Here is a 17,983-nt window from a genome sequence, read left to right on the forward strand (position 1 = left end):
TTGGTCTATGGCCTCATAATGTCTTTCTTATGATGGTGCTGTTCAGTACTCCCATTGCTTTGGAAGGTGGTGTTTTATAAAGAAAATTATGGTTAGATTAAAATAATGTAAGGCCCTTTTATTTCAGTCATAATAAGATGGGAATGAGCTCGCTGAGTTGTAGGCCTGAAGCTGGAAAAGAACACCTGAAAAACTGTGCTTTTCTTTATTCTCTCATTGTCCCCTTCCCTATTCCCTGCTCTTCTCTCCCTGTCTTCTCGCCAAAGCATGTGCTGAGCTGAAAGCACATCAGGAGTGGACCTGACAATTCGGACCATGTGGAACTTACAGCAGGATTTATGGCAGTACCAGCAGAACCAAATGACATGTAGGTTGCCCCACAGAATCTGAGACACTTGATGGATATGTTAATGGATCAGAGTAAGAATGGTTCAAGTACTGAGTCCTCTACAGAGGCTGATACACATTCTGTTAATGCTATTACATATTGACAACTGTCCCTTCTATTCAGTGTCCAATACTGAGAATGATTTCATCAAATAATTTGGCAGTTGGTTGGCTAGCTAGCTAGCAAATACTGGCTGAAACACCCCTGTGTCTGACTCAATATGCACACAGTATATATGCTATCACTGCTGACCAGTGAGAGAGAGAATACAGTACAGATAAGAAGCTTTCCCCCTTCTCACTGCTTTGATTTTCTTGCCTCTCCCTCTGATCCATCTGTTGTCTTTTCTCCTACTTTAAATGGCACTGAATGCTGATGAGACAATGACTTTGGTGCAACTTCACTCATTTTTCAAGTAATTTCTTTAGAAACCTGACACTAGGCCTGAACTTTTGGAGGCACAGAGCACAGTGGTACTGAGTGCTGTTCCCATGGGCCCCACCAAAATATCTATAGCGTCATTATCTTGCAGAGAAGAGCACTGTATTTCCTGTGCAACACATGCGGACTCTGTAAACATATGCCCAATGAGATGTCTGTATAGCTGAAAACCCTTAAATCAACTGATGACAGCTAACCATTCAGTTTGTCATACCCTGCATACATCTTGTATACTTTCAAGTTGGTTATCGCTCATTTTTATGCATTACCCAAGCCATAAATGCACCTTCTGATTTGTCGGGAGGGTTGGCAGTTAATATTCTGGTTTACCTATGAGAGACATTTTCATAAGCAAGTATTTACAGCATGGCCTATATTCTGCTATGTCTTGAAATACAGATATTTTCTATACAGTATTTGTTTAACTGCTCTTTAGAATATCCTACCTGGATAACCAATAAGAGGTTTTAAAAATGCAGCAGCGGAGAATAAAGGAAGAAAACAGCAAAACATGACAGCTTTACCCAGCTCTAGCTATTGCAATTTTGAAAATGGAAAATAGATTCACTTAATGAAAGAAACTGCATTTCCTTCCATAAAATATAGGGGCAGGAGAGGGTTTGTGTGTGTTTATTCTTTATGGTCTGGTGTATGCAGCTATGAAACTAAGGGTATGTCTACACTGCAATTAAAAACCCATGGCTGGCCTGTGCCAGCTGACTTGGGCTAAAGGGCTGTTTAATTGTAGGGTAGAGGTTTGGACTTGGGCTGTTGCCTGAGCCCACCTTGCAGGGTCCTAGAACTTGGTCTCCAGCCTGAGCTTAGACATCTACACCGCAATTAAACAGCCCCTTAGCCTGAGTCAACTGGCACAGGCCAGCTGCCGGGTTTTTTTAATTGCAGTGTAGACATACCTAAAATGCCTTAGTTTTTGTCTATTGCACTTGCAAGAGCTGCTCCTATGTGCAAAGAAAATAGCCATTTTGTGGTCAGAGTTGCTGCATGTTGCTTTACGTGAAAAGTAAAATCTCTTGTTGTTTTCCTTAATCCAAATATATGTCATTTTAGATTAAAATAATAATGGAAAAAAGATTGCTCTTTGTGTGTATGGAGAAACCATACATCTCCATGGTAATAAAGTAGCATCCAATTATAATATTAGTTGACTGTCAACACAAGACTTGATTGACCTTGTAGGCCTCCTAGCCACAAACCCAAGAGTATCCAGAAAATATCAGAAACATCTGAGGGGCCCCACACCTCATCATCTGGTTTGCTTTGCTTTGCCTTGCCCTACCTTTTGGGCTCAGCTTTAGGCATTGAGAGACCCTGGTGCAAGTGAGAGTGCAGGGGAGAGAACTGGGGGCTAGGTGCAGGACAGCCAGGGGAGAGGAGGTAGAATCCTAGGCTGGGGGGGAGGGGAGAGAGGAGGGGACAGGAGAGAGCTATGCCCCTACTTGCCCCAAAGTTTGCCAGTTACCACTGAGTCGCCACTCACTCACCCTGAATTTTATGGGCCCCTGGAAGATGGATTCCAAGGGTGATAAACTCCTAGAGGGCTTTTGGTATTTTGTTTTCTCTTTGCATCCAAACCTACTGAACCTACCCTAGCAGCAGATGTGACTCCCTGGCAGCCTGCTTCCCAGAGGAGCTGAGTGGCTATTGGCCACCCTGTAGAGCCTGTGCTATGCCCACTGAGAGGGGGCAGCGTGGAGGTGGGTTGATGCAGCATCAACCCATCAAGTATCAGGGGGTAGCCGTGTTAGTCTGTATCTACAAAAACAACAAAGAGTCTGGTGGCACCTTAAAGACTAACAGATTTATTTGGGCATAAGCTTTCGTGAGTAAAAACCTCACTTCTTCGGTACTTCCCACTGGTTTAGTTGGGTGTACAGTGGTTGCCCCTAAATTTTTTCAGTTGCTTCTGTGCTAGATAACATTAGCTCACTGTTTGCAACATTCCTCACACAATCCTTATACTAAAACTGACACTTATCTTTTAAGGGCACAGCTCTTTTCAAAACACCTTTAAAGGGGAGACTTTCACATACACTCTATAACCCTGCAAGCAGCACCATGGGCCAGACTTCCAGTGGAGGCAATGGAGCTGCACCATAGGCGTGTGCACAGGGTGTGCCAGGTGGGCCCGGGCACACCCTAATGCCCATGGGCCGGATCCGGATCTGGCCCCTCAGGGCTTTGGATCCGGCCTGCGGGATTTGCCCCCCATGGTGCTGCAGGCCCCGTGCTGCTTTCAGAAGCAGCCATCAGGGCACCATATCTCTGGGGCCGGAGGGGTTGCTCGAGGCACTGCCTCCCGAAGCTCCCATTGGCTGGGAACAGGGAACCGTGGCCAATGGGAGCTTCAGGGGAGGTACCTGGAGTCATGGCAAGGGCAATGTGCAGACTCCTGTGCCACCCCTTCCCTCCCCCGGGGCTGTGTGGGGACATGGTAAGCAGCGCGGCATGGGGCCCTGGCAGGCAGGGTGCGTGCTGCTGCAGGTAACCGGAGCCCAACCCCCTCCTGCACCGCCCCCTCCTGCCCTGAGCCCCTGGCCTGCACCCTGTTGAGCCGGGCTCCCCTTCCCCAGGGCCGGGCTGGCTGCTTTAACAGCCCCATGTGCTCCCTGGCAGCCTCCCACCCGGCAGCACCAACACAGCCGCTTAAGGTGGCCCCCGGGGGTGCTGCCACAGCCCCCACCCAAGGCAGCTGCCCCCCTCCAGCGCCCATGGCCCCAAACCTGCCTGCGGCTCCCCGCACTGGCCAGGGGCCCGGGCACCACTGGGGGTCAAGCCACCCCTGAGCCCAGCCCACCTTAAGTGGGGCCCGGGAGCTAGCAGGCCTGGGGCAGGGGGTGAGCCCGGCCCACGCGCCCCCCCCCCCCCGCAGCCCGACTGCGAGTTCAGCTCCCCGGCGCTGTTCGGGGGCTCCGGCCCGGCACCCTTGGCCTTGAGTCCAGCCCTGGGAGCAGCCCGGCACCTCTGCGATCCACCCCGGCTGCCTCTGCCCAGCCTGGCCCCAAGCGCCCAGCCCGGCCCCCTCTGCCCGGCCCCCAAACCTGCCTCCTGGGACGGGGGAGCCCAGATCCCCAGCCCCGGACCTGCCTGCAAACAGCCTACCCTTCTGCACCCCAACTCCCTGTCCTGAGCTCCCTGCCTGCACCTCTCATCCCAACCCCCTGCCCTGAGCCCCCTTCCTGCACCTCGCACCCCAACCCCCTGCCCCACAACTCCCTGCCCTGAGCCCCCTGCCTGCACCTCTCATCCCAACCCCCCTACCCTGAGCCCCCTGCCTCCCAACCCCCTGCCCTGAGCCCCCTGCCTGCCCCCTGTACCTCTCCTCTGTCCCAATCCCTTGCCCTGTGCCCCTTCTTGCACACTGCACCCCTCCTGAACCTTAGCCCCCTGCCCTGAGCCCCCGCCGCACCCCTCCTGCTCCCCAACCTCCTTCCCTGAACTCCCTCATACACCCCACACCCCTCCTCTGCCCCAATCCCTTGCCCTGAGCCCCTTCCTGCACACAGCACCCTCTCCCACACCCCGCCCTTTATGATGTTTGCCTTTTAAAAAAAAAAAAATTCCCTGGGTGCACACCCTAATGAAATGTGCTGCGCATGCCTATGAGCTGCACATAGATGCAGGGGTCCAATTACAAGGAGAAGTCTGAAGGAATAGGGCCAAAATGGCTGCTCCTTCCCCTGTCCATCCCTTGCACAAGCTCTGGAGATCCACTGGGCAGCCGTGGGCTGCGTGGGAGTTGGGGTGGGAGGAGGAAGAAGGGCATGTTGCATTGGATCCTCTCCCTCTGTACTGAATATCTGAGTGCCTTTGCATCTCACTTTACTTTTATTTGATCCCGTCTACATATCACAGCAGGGTGGAGCAAGGGGCTCATTATTGTGTTTGCTTTTTATTTAATTTTGTTATGCACCACTGTACAGATTTCAAAGGGATTAGTTGAAAAAGCTCTCGGTGTTGTAAAGGTAGACCTGGCAAGCACGTCCGCTCTGATTTCTCAAGCGTAACCCTGTGCCAAACAGGCTCAGGTCAAACACCCAGAGATATTCATGAAAGGATCAAGGCTTCTGGTCACAATCAGTGAAAAGTTATTTTATGACTTTTGATTAATAAAAGCAAATGTGTCTCTTCAAAACTGACTGACATAGCTGTACCTCCATGTAGTGATTTATGATTCTCAGGGTTTCTATAAAAAAACTTATTTTAGGAGTTGGTAATTAAATTTACTGTACTGAAGCAATTGCATCATGGCAACAACATAAGAAGCCAATTAAATTAAATTAAAAATGAGATATCTGGCCATGCTATCTATGAGATATTTCAATTATTCTACTGATTCACTTCCCTTTATATAATGATCCTATTTACTCATGGTCAAGTCCTATTTATTATTTACTTGGCAAAACTCCCATTGATTTCAACAAGGACAGGACTCAGTGAACACTAAATGTCATAATATATGGAGCTAAAGTCCTCTTTACAGAACAATAATTTATTAGGGAGAACAGCAGCAATAAACTACGGCCTTTCATCTTTATCTATTCCTATAGATCCTCTCCTGAACCCTTTGGGACCCTCAGGACAACACAGAGACCTGTACGGGCCAAACGACATATATTTGCAGTTATGTGAACATTAGGACCCTACAGGCATGTCTACACTGGGAGCCGGGCTGTGATTTCCAGCTCAAGAAGACATACTCGCACAAGCTCAGATTGCGCGAACATGCTAAACATAGAATGTAGCTGTGGCAGTGTGAGCAGCAAGAAGGGCTAGCTACCCCGAGTACGTACCTGTCAGAGACCATAGGCATGTACTCAGGGTGGCTGGCCAGTCCCGCCACTCATGGCACCATGGCCACACGCTATTTCTAGCAAGCTAGGGCAAATATGTTTCCTCAAGCTGGGAGTCATACCTCCAGCTCCGAGGGTAGACATACCCTATGATTCTCAGACAGGTTCAGTGTAGCTACATGAATTTATTCTTCATATTGTAATCCTTGAGTTTAATAATTTCTTCCATGCCACCGGCATCATGTCAACATGTCATTTAGCCAGAAAATGAGTGAACAGAACGTAAGCCACCCATAGCAGTGGGAGGGCCAACTCCACCATAAAGATAGGACAGGTGGCAGGCTATGGCAGCAAAACACTGGGGACAGCAGGCTATTCAGTGGCTACCATTTGGTAAGGAGCAGATGTTTTCTGGTTTGCCTAGGGCAGCAGAATCTCCAGACCTGACCTTTCCCCTTCCAATTTGGCCAAGGTTTTCATATCCAATTTGTGAGTATCTAGCTTGAACTAGCTTAAGGCCCTTGCTTTTTAGAAGGTGCTAAGCACTCAGCCTTTGAAAATCAGACCCCTTTAAGGAGTCTGACATTAGGCCTAAGAACATATCTCCATTTGGATTTCTTCCTGCTTAGCTCACTCAGCTGGTTAGTCATTACTCATGCATGTAACCCCAGAAATTCCAACATACACTCATGGGGTGACCCTATTGGGAACAGTTTCTACGTAGGAGAAGGAGACGACTGAAGAGTCACTTTAGGGACTGGAGGCATCGGCTACTATTGGTACTACACTCATGAGTAAAGTCTACTTATGGGAGTTCTGGGTTGCAGGAACAGGTCACATACAACATGGCTGAAATCATACTATCTCTTAGGACCACATGAATTCTGGCATCTTTCTCTTGGTAACATTGCTACAGTCTCCCTAGTTCTGCAACATTTTTAACTTTGACTCTAAATATGGAATTGTAATAAAAAGCTGTGATGTATTTAACTACAGCTGACATTAAATGATAACATTAATTAAGATTTCTCTCTTCCACTTGTTATCAAGTCATATTTCAAAGGTCACATTTACCTTCAAGCAGTATTTTACTAGGCTAAATGGCTGGAGCCTGGAAATAAATTAAAATATTGATTAATTTTTAATATGCTCCCAAAATCTCTAGGTCTTATATAAATCAATATGCCCCTGGAAGGACTATATTCAATATCTGAGAAGTATCCCATAATTACTCTCAGGTTTATATCACTGCAGAAACAGACCTATTTCTAGAATAATATCAAATAGAATCTCACTTCTTATTTAAAGTAGCTAGCCTCCTAAATACATCCGTGTGCAGAGCAAAAAGCAAAGTACACCACATGGAAAATTTCATTAAACAGTTCTGTGTCAGCCGTGCACAAAGCTCTGTCAAATCTTTACCATCTCTCAACACCTCATGGTTCTGATCTTATGTCCCTGTCTTAATATCAATGTTCACTTTAAACTCTGACCTATTTTTCTGGATTAAGTAAAGAGCACTTATTTCAAAATCAGCCCAAGGTGGCAAAAGCATATCTGTATTTTTGTGGTATCTTTTATGCACGTTAATTAATAATAAATATATGGAGATATATATACCTATCTCATAGAACTGGAAGGGACCCTGAAAGGTCATCAAGTCCAGCCCCCTGCCTTCACTGGCAGGACCAAGTACTGATTTTGCCCCCGATCCCTAAGTGGCTCCCTTAAGGATTGAACTCACAACCCTGGGTTTAGCAGGCCAATGCTCAAACCACTGAGCTATCCCTCCCCAAATTATAGATGGGCTTTTAGAGAGGGGGAAAAATAAATTACCTTTATATATACTTAATGTATATAATATGACATATATGGGATATATAGCTATAGATATATATGAAAATAATGTGACATCAATTTGTGCCACAATTAGTGACAAAAGAAATTAATATTCTATTGTCTTGGTACAGAATAGTGGCATCTCTTCTGAGTGTCCTGATTTAGGTGGATTTCCTTCTGAAATGTATCTGAATCTCTTAGGTCTGGAAAATTTGGGCTTACTCCTATAAGGTGCTGACCCCCTGCAGTCCCTGTTAATTGCAGCGAGTGCTGAGGGTGCTCAGCATGCTGTATGATTGGGTCCTTTGGACAAGAACAGGTTTTCTTATGACATTTCTGGTGTTTCCTGTTTCCACCGTGAGAAAACTTTCTTATGTCATTTAGTCATTTCTAAATGACTGCACTGGAACTGGAAGATGCAGAGGCACTTGAAAAGGACAGTCTGTGCATAGGAAGGGTCCATTGAAGGGATATTAGCATATTCCTGTATGATGGACTGAAGGTACAGTAAACATAGCTGTCATATATCTCTGCATTTGGTATCCAGCTGCTTTGTGTTATTATTATTATTTACCCTTAGTGGACAATCCTACCCCTTCTTTCACAACCTTGGGGGGACCCCAGCAGTGAAACTAGTGTGGTTCTGCTCAGGGCCGGCTCCAGCATTTCTGCCGCCCCAAGCCAAAAAAAAAAAAAAAAAGCTGCAATCAGTGGCAGCAGTTCAGCGGCAGGTCCTTCGCTCCTAGAGAGAGTGAGGGCCCTACCGCCCCCAAATTGCCGCAGGTGCCGCCCCTCTCCCTTGGCCGCCCCAAGCACCTTCTTGTTAAGCTGGTGCCTGCAGCCGGCCCTGGTTTTGCTGTGCCAGGGAAATGGCAGAATTGGAAAGGGACGTTGCATGAGGGTACATTATATAAAGCCTGGTTTCAGAGTAGCAGCCGTGTTAGTCTGTATCCGCAAAAAGAAGAACAGGAGTACTTGTGGCACCTTAGAGACTAACAAATTTATTAGAGCATAAGCTTTCGTGGACTACAGCCCACTTCTTCGGATGCATATGCTCTATGAAATTAAATTCACGAAAGCTTATGCTCTAATAAATTTGTTAGTCTCTAAGGTGCCACAAGTACTCCTGTTCTTCTTTTTTTATATAAAGCATTGGTCCTTCCTCTGTAGCAGTATGTAGGAGTGGGCCATTGGCAGAGCAGGTGCCAGAGGATCTGCTGCTGCCTCATTCTCCATTACTTGTCCCTCTTCGAATCTTGAAAATAATATGTTTTTTCTCACCAGTTTTCCCTGTTTCTACTTGTAAAGGATATGGATGATGACTGTAATATTGATGACTATTATATCTGCATCTGATTTTTATTGTGATATGTGAGTAAAAGGGTTAATTCAGGCCTGGGTTAGATTGAATGAACACAGGAAAGCAGACAAGCACTTCTGTTAGCTACCTATTTACTGATAATTAAAGGACAACTAGAGAACCAACTGCCTGGAAATCTGTCTCTGACCTCCCCTGGAGGGCTGCATAAACCAGTTTGGCCAGGTTCAGGAGACTCGGAACTGAGAAATTGTTGAAAGGTCTGCCCTGCATAGCATGGAAGAGAGACACAGGAACTGTGGATAAGCAAACTAACCCCAATTCCCAGAAGAGGGGATGTCTGGGTAAGCTAGGCCTCCTTTAAGCTTTGGATAAAACACGTCTGTGTGTGTGTGTGTGTGTGTGTGTGTGTGTGAGAGAGAGAGAGAGAAATTCTTTATTCTTGTTATGCTTTATTCCTGTTTTTTGAGATTAGATACTATTTTGTTTTGATCACACATGGGTCACAGTTCCCACAGGCAAGATTAGCAGGGCTTGAATTCAGTCAAATCTCAGGACTTTTGGTCGACACACAGTGTACTGTATCCTAAGACCCAGTCTGTGAGTGGGAGAATCACAGGATTCCACCCAAGGACAGGTGAAGGTGAGAGGCCTAACACTTGAGGAGGTTGCAAACAGAGAGACATAAAAGGGCAAAAGGTGGATATAGCCCTGAACTGTGACACTACTTTTCCCCTTTTTCTTCTGCAGCCCAAGGCAACACAGTTTTGCATTGCTCACTTCCCTGTGTGGATAGCATGATTGCAACTCCACTGGCGGTCTCCCTGTTGCCTCTGTCTGTACTGCCAAATGTGTGCACATGCAATAGCAGATTTAACAAGATGTATGGAAATGTGTATTGGAGGGCAAGAAAAGGATGCTGGTGTAAAAATAGTCCTGTACACTATTTATTATGCTACTGTGGAGAATGGAAAATAGGTATAAGTATATACCATACTACTGTGCAATTCCCTTCATGTCTCTCATTCTATTTTTGTAAGGTGGTGTCCCTCTTCTGCTCCTGCTCCATTTTGCAAGGTATACTCATAGAGTAGATAGCCTTAGAAAGGATGCAAAATATGCAACACACCCTCCTCAAACTCCTGCAAAGTTAAAACTCTCCCACTCTAACTCCATTACACTCCATTTTGCAGTGTGACCTGAAAGTCAACAAAATCAGACTTGGCTAGAAAAGTGAAAGAAGCAAATTCCAAAAGTTGAGGACACTTGCTCTGAAAATACCCTGCCTCTATCCTCTCTCATTTAAACCAGGAAGATTTTAGCTCAAGCACCTCAGCTGATCTCAACTGTTGAGTTATCATCTAGGGAGTTTACCACTCCAGTTTCTAAGAGTATGGTTTTACTACTCATACCCTGGTACGTAAATACCTCCATTTATATCTGGAAAGTGTAAAAGGAAGATGTCTGCTCTCCCAAGTGAGTTGAGAGTCTTGATAAAAGATGCATGTGTTATGTTAGCCATTTCCAATGTTATTTACTATGTAGCTTTTTAAATTCAGGCACACCACAAGCAAGATAGTGTCACTAACATGGCAAAATCATGAGTTTAGATATAGCACTTGGAAAGTGTGTGAAATAAAAAAAAAATAAGGAAAGCAAATATAGTTTCGGAAGACAGAGGGTCACACCTCTTCAGAGGAGGAGCTGCTTTAATTGGGAAAAGGCAAGGGGATGAATTTGAAAATGTGTATTTATTTTAAAGTAAAAACTTCTAAGCCACAGTCTGTGATGAAGAGGGTGCATTCATATCAGCCTAGCCTGACATTGGCTGTTATGGTAATGCTGATCCATACAAGAATCTCCATTGTGACAGTTCAGTTTGATCCCAATGTTGCCTTTTCTGTTGTCCCAAGTTTCTGTTTTGTGTAGACCAGTAGCTGTTACCTTCCTTAGCAGTATTCACTCAGACTGCCTCATGTACTTAAAATATTAGGAGGTCACTTAAAATAGCATCTGGAAACAGAGTACCCTGATACAGTACACTCTAATAAGGAAAGAGTGCATTCAGTTACTAGATCAGCGTCCTCATTAGAATCATCAATGTTGTCTCTAGAAGCTGTTCATGTCCAACTTTTAATCAAACTATTCCCTTCCTTCATTATCATCACAGTCCTGGAGAGGCAGAAATCCAATGTTATGCTATGAAATATTGGCATCATTGACTTATATTTAGCTTGTACCATTTGCCTTAATTCAAATGTCTGACATTATACTGTTTGCAAATAAAAGCTAGTGTTTAAGGGCAAAGTTATTTTATGGAAAACATAAGTTGACTGGAAGTATCACTCATGGCTGGCTCTAGGCACCAGCTAAGGAAGCAGGCGCTTGGGGCGGCCAATAGAAAGGGACGGCACTCCGTTCCTGATCAGGGTGGCATGTCGGGGTCTTTGGCAGCAATTTGGCAGCAGGTCCCTCAGTCCCTCTCTTTGAGCTGCCGCCAAAGAGGAAGAGAGGGATTGAAGGACCCGCCACCGAATTGCCGCAGAAGACTGAAGCAGACTGATTCAGCTGGTGCCGATGTGCCGCCGATTGGTTTGTTTGTTTGTTTTGTTTTCCCCACCGCTTGGGGTGGCAAAAAAGCTGGAGCGACCCTGGTATCACTGACCTGTTGACTGAGTGCAGATTTACCAGAAGACCTATTGCCTGCTTTCACCTTACAGTAGGAATAACAATTGGCCAGCAAACCTGATAGACACAAGGACTGCAATACTAGATCACACTTATGGCCCGTCTAGTCAAACAGTGCCTAGAACCATGATGGTGAAAGAAACCTTGTAATGGACAGTTAGGTGGTAGTCTACTCATAGGGGAAGCTTAGCTATTGACTTATGCCCTGAGCCAGGAGGGTTCATAAATGTTTATTTGTTTGTTTGTTTTGGGTAACTGTGGATATTCTTATTATCCATACAGAGGACTAATTCTTTTCTGATTCCTTCTGGGCTCTTGGCCTCAATGATACTTTGGCAATGAGTTCCAAAGGATAATGTAGGTATTGTGTACTTTTCTAGAAGAAACTAGACTTTTCTTATTCACTAAAAAATGTGTTGCCTTTCAGTTACTTTGGATGGCCCATTATTCTTGCATTATGTGTGAGAGTGAATATTCTTATCTTACCATGGATAAGTTGCTAGACTGGCTTTTGTGCTACCAGGAAAGGTTGTTTTTTTTCTAATCATTATTCAAGGACAAGCATAATAATTAAGGATTTATAGTTTTCCTATTTTAATGTACTAATTCCAAATTAGATGCATATTAATTCAACTAATAGTCAGATGCAGCTATCAGTCTATCTCCCCTTCCTTCCTTGAACATGACTTGTATTTTTTGTTTTTCAGTCTTCCGACATCTGCTTACTTTCAAAACCCCTTTTTGTAGTTAGACTTTGATTAATGCACACCTGGTTTATTCCTTTTTGGAGAAGCAATTGCTCTGCAGCTTCTGTCTCTTTTAGACTACACTGGTATTTCTGCCCACTGGAACATCACGAGCAGAGACATATGAGATAAGGCAACATCTATGTGTGTGTATCTTTATGCTGACAATAAAAAATAAGTGAAAGATAATTTCATTCTGGATCTTGCTTTCCAAGTTACTTTACAGAAGCCATCCAGCTTCAGACTTATGCGTTCAGTAAGAATGTTATTGGAGAGCTCCTTGAATAGTATATTGTTGACCTTCCAATGCAGATGCTGATCCCCCATATATCCCATTATGTTTTCACAGATCTAAACGCATTTATTGTTAGATTTGTTTAAAGATTTTTCTCCCAGACCATAAGCCTACCAGGATAGGGACTGCTTCTTACTCTGTGTACATTGAGTGCCCAACACAATGGGAGCCCAAATCTGATTGGGGCCGCTCTGCATTACAATACAAATAATAATTGAAGAACAGATACTGCAGACTTCCCTCCTCCTCCCATCCCCAACATCTGTCTCTAATACTAATCTTTCTTGGTTCTTTGGAGATTGTTTTTTCATGTGCAAACAAATCTCTCAACATATACTATTTCAAATACTCTTTACCCTGTAGAGAAATAGTCTACTGCATAATATCTGCAGGAGACATGTGATTTTTATTTTCTAGCATTGCTATGATAATGGGCTGAAACATAGTGGTTTTCTCCTCCTCTCCCCCCCCCCCCCCCCGCTTTCATTTCTCTTTAAGTCTGTTCCTTTGTCTGTTAGCTGCCAGACAGATGTACTAGAAAGAATAAAAGAACATCACTAACTAGAAGAGATACCTGGCTAGATATCATGGCGCAGGCGCTTAAATTGTCAGAACTCCATTGACTTTAATGGAGCTCTGACAATTATCAGCTGAGGATCTGCCCCACTATACATACGCTAGATATCATTAACAGCAGTGACCCACAATCCATAGAAGCAGCTCTGCAGGGTAAAAATTTGCCCAGTTGGTGGGGTAGCACAATGCCTATGTGTCACTTAATTCCCACTTCAGTGATATAGGGGTCACTTGAGATTTGAGTGATGCGTCAGCTTTATGCAGGCTATCTGTACACATGTGAATGTCACCATTAGTGAGCCAAAACCCTCATCTTGTCACATGAGCCATTGAAGAAAGCAGAATAAATATCTAGGATATGTGCCAGATTTAGGTGCAAACTGTTTAAGATTTCTCAGCAGATCATGGCAACAGCACAGGGAAAAAAAAGTGTGTGGGGGGAAGGTGTGTGGGCAGCAGGGTAGGAGAGGCAGTAATTCATGCTGTTCTGGAGTGTTTCTGCTAGGAATGCTGTTTTACAATTTCTCTTCAACTTTTGTATTTTTAAAAATCAATTAAGATAAAGGCTGGGCCTAGTGATCTCTTCCATCTGCAGTATCATATGAATATCATTTCATTTCATTTTTATGTTCCTTGCCACAGGTCAGGGTAGCTCAGTCATACTCTGTAATTTATACTTGTATTATAAAAATGATGAGAGTGTTACAGTACTCAAATGCTTATTAATGTTGATCTCTGTGCACTGTATATAGAATATTATCCAGACCCAGGCATAGAACCAGTATGAGCATTGGGAGGTTGGTGTATCTCCAAACACCCTCCAGTTTTACTCAATGCATTGAATCAGATCTTCAGGAGACACCTAAAGTATACAAATCTGAGTCCATCCCACTTCTGTGTGGGGTTACATTGTCCTAGCACCCAATGGATTAAGAATGGATTGAAGTTAATGGCAGATGAGGGTGCCAAGTAACTTCCAGGCAATGCTCAGCACCACACAAGATTGGACCCATGGTAACAGCATGAAAAGGTACCAAAGGACACTCAAGATACAAACATTTAAGATCAGAACACTTTAAAGCTTGAGGATACTCCACTTAGGAAGGAACAATCAGTTGCACACACATACAAACTGGGAAATGACTGCCAAAGAAGGAGTACTGCCGAAAGGGATCTGGGGGTTATAGTGGATCAGAAGCAAAATATGAGTCAACAGTGTCAGACTTGCAAAAAAAGCAAACATCATTCTGGGTTGTATTAGCAGCAGTGTTGTAAGCAAGACACAGGAAGTAATTCTTCCACTCTACTTCACGCTGATATGGCCTCAACTGGAGTACTGTGTCCAGTTCTCGATGCCACATTTCAGGAAAGATGTGGACAAAATGGAGAAAGTCCAGAGAAGAGCAACAAAAACAATTAAAGGTCTAGAAAACATGTCCTACGAGGGAAGATTGAAAAAATCGGGTTTGTTTAGTCTGGAGAAGAGAAGACTGAGGAGGGACATAACAGGTTTCAAGTACATAAAAAGGTTGTTATAAGGATCGGGGGGGGGGGGGGGCGGGAGAATGTTCTCTTTAACCTCTGAGAAGCAAAGGGCTTAAATTGCAGCAAGGGCAATTTAGATTTTACATTAGTTAAACTTTGGAATAAATTGCCTATGGAGGTAGTGGAATCTCCATCATTGGAGATTTTTAAGAGCTGGTTAGACAAACACCTTTCAAAGATAATCTAGATAATATTTAGTCCTTTAAATCTCTTTACTTGCGCACTGTGCCTGCCACCCCTGATCCTGCAGCAGACCAATCACTGGGCTGGTCTCTGGCATACAACAGAGCAGCCTCATGGCTGTTCTCTTTTATGCTAGTTGCTAGTGGCTCCCAAAATGCAGGGATTGCTGGTATGTAAAAGACACTTTGTGCCACAGTGGGGAACCTGGTGAGGATACAACCACTCATATGCCACCTGAAGATTCCCTCATGCAGAAGAGATCCTTGGGGGATGGAATCACTGGCTTTCAGGTTTATTTGTGCCACCTGAGCAGAATCTCTCCCTTGATCTTTTGTGACGTCTACAAATGGCTAAATGAAAACACAGTAATTAACCATACTAAGTGTACGTCTATACTTACCTCCAGGTTCGGCGGTAAGCAATCGATTTTCTGGGATCGATTTATCGCATCTTGTCTAGACGCGATAAATCAATCCTGGAAGTACTCGCCGTCGATGCCGGTATTCCTGCTCCGCGAGAGGAGTATGCGGAGTCGATGGGGGAGCTTGCCTGCCACGTGTGGACCCGCGGTAAGTACTTTATAGTTTGAACTAAGGTACTTCGACTTCAGCTACGTTATTCACGTAGCTGAAGTTGCGTATCTTAGTTCGAACTGGGGGGGTTAGTGTGGACCAGCCCTAAGCGTGGTAAAGTAATGGAAGGATATTATTTCTATAATATGGAAGCTAGAGAACAATGGTCAAAATTCTCTCTAAGCACATTCATAGTTAAGGAATATGGTGATTACTATCTGCTATGATTAGATATGTCTTACTGTAATAGCCAGTAGTATAATTACAGTCTGGGACCACATTCAGCAGTGATATAACTAGTGCTATAAGTTATACTTTTCTTATTACTGGGAATTATACCTTGCTACAGGCAAATGATACAGGCCATCTCTCACCTGTCTCTCACTGCCCTACCCTGCCGCCCGCCCCCTCCCCACAGCTTTCCACAGTTGAACAATTTCTTTTCATCTCAATCATCATTCTCTCCAGTTCCCCATTTTAAAAACCACTATTTTCAATTTTTGCTAAACTGCCTTCTGTATATTCCTTGACAAGTGCATTTTAATTTAATCAACCAATGCTCGCTAGACCCTAGATTTTCCCCTAACGTTCATCCTATTTATCACACCCTGTACATTCTCCAGGACTGAATCCAATATAACGTCTCATCTTTTTGATTGCTCAACAAATTGTGCAGGAGAACAGTTCTATATTACATTTAGAAACTTGAGCTCAAGACATTCCACAGTTCTCACTTGAGTCAGTTTCAAGGCAATTGAAATTCCCTGTGATCAATGTTATAGCCTCTTTAAAAGCCTCTGTTATCTGCATAAACATTGGCAGATTTGCGTTTTCATCATGCCCTGGAGATCTGTAATGACTTCTCATTATCTTTTTGACCATTTCTATCTGTAATCTTAATCAAAATTATCTGTTGCAGTAGCTAATTTACATATGCCACCTTTTTAGTCACATATTAATGCCCTCCCTCACTTATACTGCTACTTTCTCTTTTTTCAGCCAATCCTACGTTTAGATAATATATACTGAAACTGGAATATCCTGGCCAGTTTTCCAATTTTGGATTAAATTGTGGAAGCTTTGCCCCTGCAGGTAGGGCCCTTAATGAGTCAGCAATGATTTTAAAAACACGTCCTTTATGTGTCCAGTGTTGTCAATTCCCCCCACCCCATTCTACAAAAGATTATTCTCAATTATTGCAAATATACTATGTTCACACGTTTTATCTGCTTTCTGTACTCAGCTGTCTATGCTTGAAACCCTGCAATACTCTTATTATGCTCCCTTATTTGTAAAAACCTTCCTTTTTGGATAAAAAGTGTTCTATAAATGCAAAACTAGTGGGGGGAAATGAAACCGCTGGCACTTTCTGTTCCCACCCCAATCTGGGGTGGTTCTAATAACTGTTAGGCTTGAGTTGTGGACTGAGATTGTTTAAAAGAATAAACAAACAATGGCCTATATAGAAAAACTGGTGATTTTGACAGTTCTTAATCCCTGATCATTTTATAAACAAAATCCCAAAAGGGGCTGAGCACCTCCACCTCTTGACCCCCGTGCAAGGCTGAATCAATGCTGCTAGTAATCTCAGCAGAGAGGCCAAGAACTGAGTGGACCTGAAGAATGAGAGCCTAGTCTTAGTCCCATTAAGCCAGTGGCAAAATTCTCTTTGGTTACATGGGAGTAGGATTGGGTCCTGAACTATCATCTCATGCCTAGATGTGGTCCCTCCAGTTCAGAGTTGAGGCACATTAGAAGGACCATATGGGGAAACTTGCACTGTTGCTACTCACAGACTCATAGACTTTAAAGCCAGAAGGGACCATTGTTTGACCTGCTGTACAATGCAGGCCACAGAACATTGCCTAGCCATTCCTGTAATACATCCATAACCTCTGGTTGAGTTACTGAAGTCTTCAAATCATAATTTAAAGACTTCAAGTTACAGAGAGTCCACCATTTACTCTAGTTTAAACCTGCAAGTGGCCGTGCCCCATGCCGCAAAGGAAGGCAAAACAAAAACAACCCTGGATCTCTGCCAATCTGACTTGGGGGAAAGTTCCTTCCTGACCCAAATATGGTGGTCAGATGGACCCTGAGCATTTTGGCAAGACCCACTAGCCAGACTCCTAGGAATGCTTTCTCTGTAATAATGGAGAGCCCTCCCCATCTAGTGTCCCATCACCGACTGCTGAGGATATTTGCTAATAGCACTCACAGATGGACCACATGCCATTATAGGCAGTTTCATCATACCATCCCTTCCATAAACTTATTAAACTCAGACTTGAAGCCAGTTAGGTTTTTTGTCCCCACTGCTCCTCTGAAAGGCTGTTCCAGAGCTTTACTCCTCTTATGGTTAGAAACCTTTGTCTAATTTCAAGCCTAAACTTGCTGATGGTCAGTTTATATCCATTTGTTCTTGTGTCCACATTGGCCCTTAACTTAAATAACTCCTCTCCCCTCAGTGGTATTGAGCTCTCTGATGTATTTACAATCAGACCACCTCTCAGTCTTCATTTGGTTAAGGTAAACAAGTTAAGCTCTTTGAGTCTCCTCTTATAAGGTAGGTTTTACGTTC

The sequence above is a fragment of the Malaclemys terrapin genome, chromosome 4 (genome assembly GCF_027887155.1).
Source record: "Malaclemys terrapin pileata isolate rMalTer1 chromosome 4, rMalTer1.hap1, whole genome shotgun sequence".
In the NCBI taxonomy this organism is placed as follows: domain Eukaryota; kingdom Metazoa; phylum Chordata; order Testudines; family Emydidae; genus Malaclemys; species Malaclemys terrapin.